The following is a 7,366-nucleotide window of genomic DNA, read 5'->3' as shown; positions in this document are numbered from 1 at the left end:
GCCCTCGAGATTCAAGGTTGGCCCGCAAAGAGTTCAGGATACTTGGCCATCAGATCATCTTCACGCTCCTAGGTTGCTTCTTCCTCAGAGTGGTGACCCCATCTGACTTTGCACATTCTGATAGTTTTTTTCCGGGTGACCCTGTCTGCAGTCTAAAGAATCTGCATTGGCTTCTCTATGTAGGTCAAGTCTTCTTAGACTTCCAAACCTTCCACTGGCAACTGCTCTTCGGGCACACGTAAACACTTCTTTAACTGAGACACATGAAAGACATCATGCACCGCTGACAAACCTTCTGGCAGACTAAGCTGATAGGCCACTTCTCCACGCTTTGCGAGAATCTGATACGGACCAACATAGCGGGGTGCTACCTTGCCTTTGACTCCGAATCTTCTGACTCCTCTGATAGGTGATACTTTCAGGTAGACAAAATCTCTGACTTCAAAACTCAGCTCTCTCCTTCTTGTGTCTGCGTAACTTCGCTGCCGTGATTGTGCTATCTTCAGGTTCTCCCGAACCATCTTGATGTTCTCTTCAGCTTCTAGCAAAATGTCTGGCCCAAACACTTGCTTTTCTCCAGGCTGATCCGATTGCAACGGAGTTCTACAACTCCTTCCATAAAGCGCCTGAAATGGTGACATCTTCAAGCTGGCATGGTAACTGTTGTTATAGGAGAACTCTGCATAAGGCAATCTCTTGTCCCATCCGGACTAATCTTGCAACGCACATGCTCTTAACATATCTTCGAGAATTTGATTAGTTCTTTTAGTCTGACCGTCTGTCTGCGAATGGTATGCTGAACTGAAATTCAGATGTGTACCCAAGGCTTCATGCAATTGCTGCCAGAAATGAGAGGTGAACTGTGTTCCTCTGTCTGACACTATCTTCTCTGGTACACCATGAAGACAAATGATCCGGGACATGTATAGCTCTGCCAATACTAAACTGTTGTAGCTAGTCTTGACAGGTATGAAGTGGGCTGACTTGGTTAAGCGGTCCACCACTACCCAAATGGAATCGTAGCCGGCTCGAGTGCGAGGCAATCCGACTATGAAGTCCACCTCGATTTCATCCCATTTCCACTGAGGAATTCGCAACGGCTGCAACAATCCAGCTAGCTTCTAATTCTCTGCCTTGATCCTTTGACAACTATCACATATGGCCACATGCTCTGTGATCTCCCTTTTCATTCCGTACCACCAGAATTTCTTCTTCAGATCTTGATACATCTTCTCACTTCCAGGGTGTATAGAATAAGCTGTCTCATGAGCTTCCTTGAGGATCAACTCCCGAATGGACTGGACATTGGGAACACACAAGCGGTCCTTGAACCATACCACACCTTTTGCATCTTCCCGAAAATCTTTGCCTCTTCCTTCTAGAATCAGTTGCCGGATTTCACTGATCTTCTCATCATTCTTCTGCGCTTCCTTGATTTCCCGCTCTAAGGTGGGTTCTAACTCAACTGTTACTCCTCGCATGCTGTTCAGAAATCCGAGGCTCAACCTATCAAACTCTTTGGCCAACTCATAAGGCATCGGATGAGCGACCATCATGTTGACTTGACTTTTCCTGCTTAAAGCATCCGCCACTACGTTCTCTTTGCCTGGATGGTAATGAATCTCCAATTCATAGTCTTTGATCAATTCTAACCATCTTCTTTGCCTCATATTCAGCTCTGACTGAGTGAATATGTACTTCAGACTCTTGTGGTCTGTGTAGACATCACATTTCTGCCCGTACAGATAGTGCATCCATGTCTTCAGTGCATGAACCACTGCTACTAACTCTAGGTCATGGATTGGATAATTCTTCTCATGAAGCTTTAGTTGTCGGGACAAGTAAGCCACAACTCTTCCCTCTTGCATCAATACGCATCCCAAGCCAGTGTAACAAGCATCGCAATACACCGAGAATGGCTTGTGCACATCAGGCAAGACTAAGACAGGCGATGTAGTCAACTTCTCTTTCAGCGCTTCAAAGGCTTCTTGGCACTTCTGGGTCCACTTGAACTCCACTTTGTTGGCTAGCAAAGCTCTCATCAGTTTCAAAATCTTCGAAAACCCTTCAATGAATCGCCAATAATATCCGGCAATTCCAATGAAGCTCTTGATTCCTCGGGCATCTGTTGGCGCTTTCTAATTCAGAATGTCTGCCACTTTCTTCGGATCCACAGCTAATCCATCTTTGTTTATTATGTGACCCAAGAACAGGACTTCATTGATCCAGAACTCGCACTTACTCAACTTCACATACAGCTGGTGCTCTCGCAATCTCTGCAATACCAACTTCAAATGATCCACATGCTCTTCCTCACTTTGAGAATATATAAGAATGTCATCAATAAATACCACCACAAACTTGTCAAGATAATCCATGAATACATTGTTCATCAGATTCATGAAGAAGGCTGGTGCATTCGTTAGACCAAAGGACATAACAGTGAACTCATATAGCCCACACTTGGTAATGAATGTCGTCTTTGGAATGTCTGAAGGTCGAATCCTGAGCTGGTGATAACTTGACCTCAGATCTATCTTTGAGAACACGCTGGCTCTTCTCAACTGCTCGAATAGATCTTCTATTCTAGGCAAGGGGTACTTGTTCTTGATTGTGACCTCATTCAGAGCTCGATAATCGATGCACATCCTCTTGGTGCCATCTTTCTTCTCCACGAACATGACAGGGGCGGCCCAAGGCGAGGTGCTTGGCCTAATGTAACCTTTCTTTGACAGCTCATCGATCTGCTTCTTGAGTTCAACCAACTCTGGTCCAGATACTCTGTAAGCTCTTTTAGAAATGGGGGCGGTGCCAGGAAGAATTTTTATGGCAAACTCAACTTTCCGCTCAGGTGGCATACCTGGTAAGTCCTTCGCGAACACATCCAGAAACTCTGACACAACCTTGATAGTCTCGAGTGAATCTGCCTCCTTGCTATCACTAGCCATCTGATGACAACCTCCTTTACTTGGCTCAGGTGAGACTAATTTAGCTATCACTTCTTCTCCTAGTGGGGACACCAACTTAATTATAATCTTATCACAACTGATAATTGCTTGGTACTTATCTAGCCAATTCATCCCTAGGATGACATCTATTCCCTGAGTACCCATTACTATGAGGTTAGCGAGAAACTCTATCCCCCTTATTTCCACGCTTACGTTCAAGCAAATACTATCGGCTCAAACTCTACCACCGGCTGAATCAATTTGAATGGGTGTTGACATGGTAGTTATTGGAAGATTATGTGCTTCTACCCATGATGCAGTAATAAAAGAATGTGTGGCTCTAGTATCAAATAATACTTCTGCAATATGGGAGTTGACTTGAAACATACCTACTATCATGCTTGATGTTTCCTGAACTGCTTTAGCCTCCAAATGGTTCAGTCTCCCATGGTTGTAGCGCGTCTGGATGCGGTTGCCTGCTCCTGGCTGAGACAAATTCTGCTTTGCTGGGGCACTAGGGCCTGACTACTGCTGAGCTGCCTTCTTTGGACATTGCATCACCCAATTGCCTTGCTCTTCATAATGGAAACATGCTCTGCTTCTGCCTTGAACTGGGGCTGCTTGACTGCTCTGGTTGGTTGCTGGGGCGGGGAGGCAAGGTGCCTGCTGATTTTGCCTCTGGAACTGACTTCCTCATGACTGATTATTCTGGCGATTCTGCTGCTGGTGCTGGGGGTACTGCCTCTAAAACTGCTGCTGAGGCGGGCGCTGATTCTGCTTGAACTGCTGAGGCGAGTTGCCTGAGAAACGGGGGTGGTTGCTGCTTCCAGGCTGAGGTCCACCAATCTTGCGCTTTCGATCCTCCATCTCCTTGTGCTTCTTCTCTGTCATGATTGCTCTATCGATGAGGTGCTAAAAGGTGGGGAAGGTATGATTCATCAGTTGATAGTGCAGGGGATCGACTAAGCCTCTCAAGAAACGATACTGCCTCTTGGCATCTGTGTTGACATCTTCAGGAGCATAGCGAGACAGCTGTAGAAACCTGTCTCCGTACTCACTGACAGACAAAGGCCCTTGCTTGAGCGCTAGGAACTCCTCCTTCTTTACTGTCATCAGACTCACTAGAACATGATACTGACGAAAATTATCTCTGAATTCCTCCCAAGTGATAGTGTCGGGGTTGGCGTGGGTGGCGAGGTAGGACTCCCACCAAGACTGAGTTGCTCCTCTCAACAAACAGGGACCATACAGAACTTTCTCCCTGTCGTCGCACTGAGCGGTGTGCAACTCCCGCTCCACGGCACGCAACCAATCTTCGGCATCCATGGGGTCAGCAGAGTGAGCGAACACTGGGGGATGACCTCTCATGAATTTAGCATGCTTGTCTCTGGGCATCTGAGGCATCTGAGGCTGAGGTGGGGGCTGATGATGCTTCTGCTGCATAGCGGCTAGAGTCTGACCAATGGCTTGGACTGCCTGAGTCTGCATCAAGAACATCTACTCTATCGTCATCGGGGGTGGTGGTGGCAGCTGCTGCCGGGGTGCCTCATCCTGCGGTGCTGCCTGCTCCTGCTGAGCACGCCTTCCTCCTCTGCGCCTGTTGTTTGACATCTGCAGAATGCAATCACATATCAGAAATGATCTTGCAAACTTGCAGCATAAGAAACGAGTATGGAATCCTTCCACAACACTGAACAGATAAGCATCTTCACTGACTCCCAACACAGGCAAACACAACTTCTCAGATAAAGAGGAAAGTAGAGTGAAAGGGCTTCCCAACTAGATAACTAATTTTATTAACATTAACAAGTCAACCAAAGTGTAGGGATACCCACACTCTAGCGACAGTCATTACAAAGATCCAAATCCATCATAGTTCATCATGACAAACATAAAAACACGGGATAAGAAAACTACCCTGTCTAACTAAAACTAACTGAGAGTAACACTAAGGCTAAGACTATAACTTCTATTTTTAAGCATTAATTACAAGATCTGACGCTGACGATCTATGGTTCTAAATTTATCCTGGTCCTGCAGTCGGGGTTACCATAAGCATGGTGTGCACGCTGAGGTGAGCGGTACGGGTGCTCAGTTCCGACGGGGGCGGGAGAGCCATCCTCTAAGTGACGGCGCTCCGCGCGCTCAGCGCGCAACTGGGCGATCTCAGCACGAGCCCTACTTAGCTCATCTAAGGCATGGTCCAGCTCCGTGTTTAGCATGGTGGCTAGGTTGACTGTGCTGCTCAACCTAGGATTGTCCTCACTAACAGGTGAGACAACCACGCCTCCTGTGCTGCTATATGGATGGTGCGGGTAATACCTCAGGTTAAGACCATCGACCACCCCACCGAGCATTGAGAGTAGTGCAAAAGCGCACGCCGTGCGACATCTTGCATGGCCGCCTCGGCTAAGTCCCGCTCAGAAATAGAGTAATGCTCCGAGCAGACCTCCGCATCCCGGAGACCGTTCTCCGGACGGCACACCAACCAAGTCGCCTCCCAGCGGTCCGGGTAAACCCCGCGACTGTGCTGGAAGACAACACAGCGATACTCGATAGACCAAGTATGTCGGTCGAGTGCCTGACGCAGCAAGGTGTCGAGCGCATCGTGAAAGTGACACCCGCGAGTGGCGTCACGAGTGATGGGTCGGGCAACTCATCCCTCCGAATCCTGCTCCTTTGAAAGGTCGGTGTTGTGGCTCAAGCTACTGCCGTCACCTCCATCATCGGGGTCTCCTCCAGCAGCTACTCCAGCGGCTGGGACGCCCAGTGGTGGTGCAGGGGGCACCTCCAGCGGGGGCACAGGAGAGCAGCTCCTCACAGACTCTACTTCCTGCTGAAGCGAGGAAGAAGAGCCCTGCTCCTCCAACTCCTATCGCCGACGCTCCTGCTCCTCGTGCAGGCGGTGGTGCAGCCTCTCCAACTGGCTAGACTGACCAGTCACCGGACGGTGAAGCGGACGCTCCGCGAGACGAGAAGGCAAGAAAGGAATGACTGACTTCTGTGTAGTGTGTCTAAGACTAGCCATCTACAAAAGACACCATAAGCATAAGAGTGAGAACAGAGCTAATATGACCAGCAAGTAAACCATAAAAAATTAGGAATTAGGATAAAACAATTTTTTCATCAAGGTATAATATATAGTAGTGTCGGCGTTTCGAGACCGGGGGGGTCCCTAGGCCGACGAGTGAATGTCGCCGCGTGCCCCAGCTCAGATGGGTCGAGCGCGAGGCCGAGCGCGAAGGGGGGAGAGCGAGGCGACCGGAGACCGGCGTGAGAGAGGTGGGAATCCCGCGGCCTTCATGTTCGTCCCGCGCCCAGGTCGGGTGTGCTTGCAGTAGGGGGTTACAAGCGTCCACGCGGGAGAGGGAGCGAGCGGCTTCAAGCGAGCGCGTATCTCGTCCTCGTCCCCGCGCGGCCAACCCTCTCTAAGAGGGCCCTGGTCCTTCCTTTTATAGGCGTAAGGAGAGGATCCAGGTGTACAATGGGGGGTGTAGCAGAGTGCTACGTGTCTAGCGGAGGAGAGCTAGCGCCCTAAGTACATGCCATTGTGGCAACCGGAGAGATTTTGGCACCCAGCTGGTGTGATGTCGTGGCCGTCGGAGGAGCGATGGAGCCTGGCGGAGGGACAGCTATCGGAGCGGTTGAGTCCTTGCTGACGTCCTCTTGCTTCCGTAAGGGGGCTGAGAGCCGCCGTCATCACAGAGTATGCAGGGCGCCATCATTGCCTATCTGGCGGAGCGAGCCAGATGGGATGTCGGTCTTGTTCCCTGTGGCCCGAGTCAGCTCGGGGTAGGGTGATGATGGCGCCTCCTGTTGACGTGGCTGGTCTGCGCCCTAGGTTGGGCGATGTGGAAGCTCCTCCGAAGCCGAGGTCGAGTCTGTCTTCCGTGGCCGAGGTCGGGTCCGAGCCCCAGGTTCGGGCGAGGCGGAGATCGCCGGCTAATGCCGGGGCGGAGTCCGAGCCCTGGGGTCGGGCGAAGCGGAGTTCGTCGTCTTCTGGGGCTTAGCCCGAGTCCGAGCCCTGGGTCGGGCGGAGCGGAGTTCGCCGTCTTCCGGGGCCTAGCCTGAGTCCGAGCCCTGGGTCGGGCGGTGCGGAGCTCGTCGTCTTCTGGGGCTGAGCCCAAGTCCGAGCCCTGGGTCGGGCGGTGCGGAGTTCGTCGTCTTCTGGGACTTAGCCCGAGTCCGAGCCCTGGGTCGGGCGGAGTTCGCCGTCTTCCAGGACTTAGCCCGAGTCCGAGCCCTGGGTCGGGCGGAGCGGAGTTCGCCGTCTTCCGGGACTTAGCCCGAGTCCGAGCCCTGGGTCGGGCGAAGCGGAGCTTCCTATGGTGCCTTCGACCGGGCCTGACTGCCTGTCAGCCTCACTCTGTCGAGTGGCACCGCAGTCGGAGCGGCGCAGGCGGCGCTATCTTTCTGTC

The sequence above is a fragment of the Zea mays genome, chromosome 6, assembly GCF_902167145.1.
Source record: "Zea mays cultivar B73 chromosome 6, Zm-B73-REFERENCE-NAM-5.0, whole genome shotgun sequence".
NCBI lineage: Eukaryota > Viridiplantae > Streptophyta > Magnoliopsida > Poales > Poaceae > Zea > Zea mays.
The sequence above is the reverse complement of the archived record's forward strand: the minus strand, read 5'-3'. Positions refer to the sequence as shown.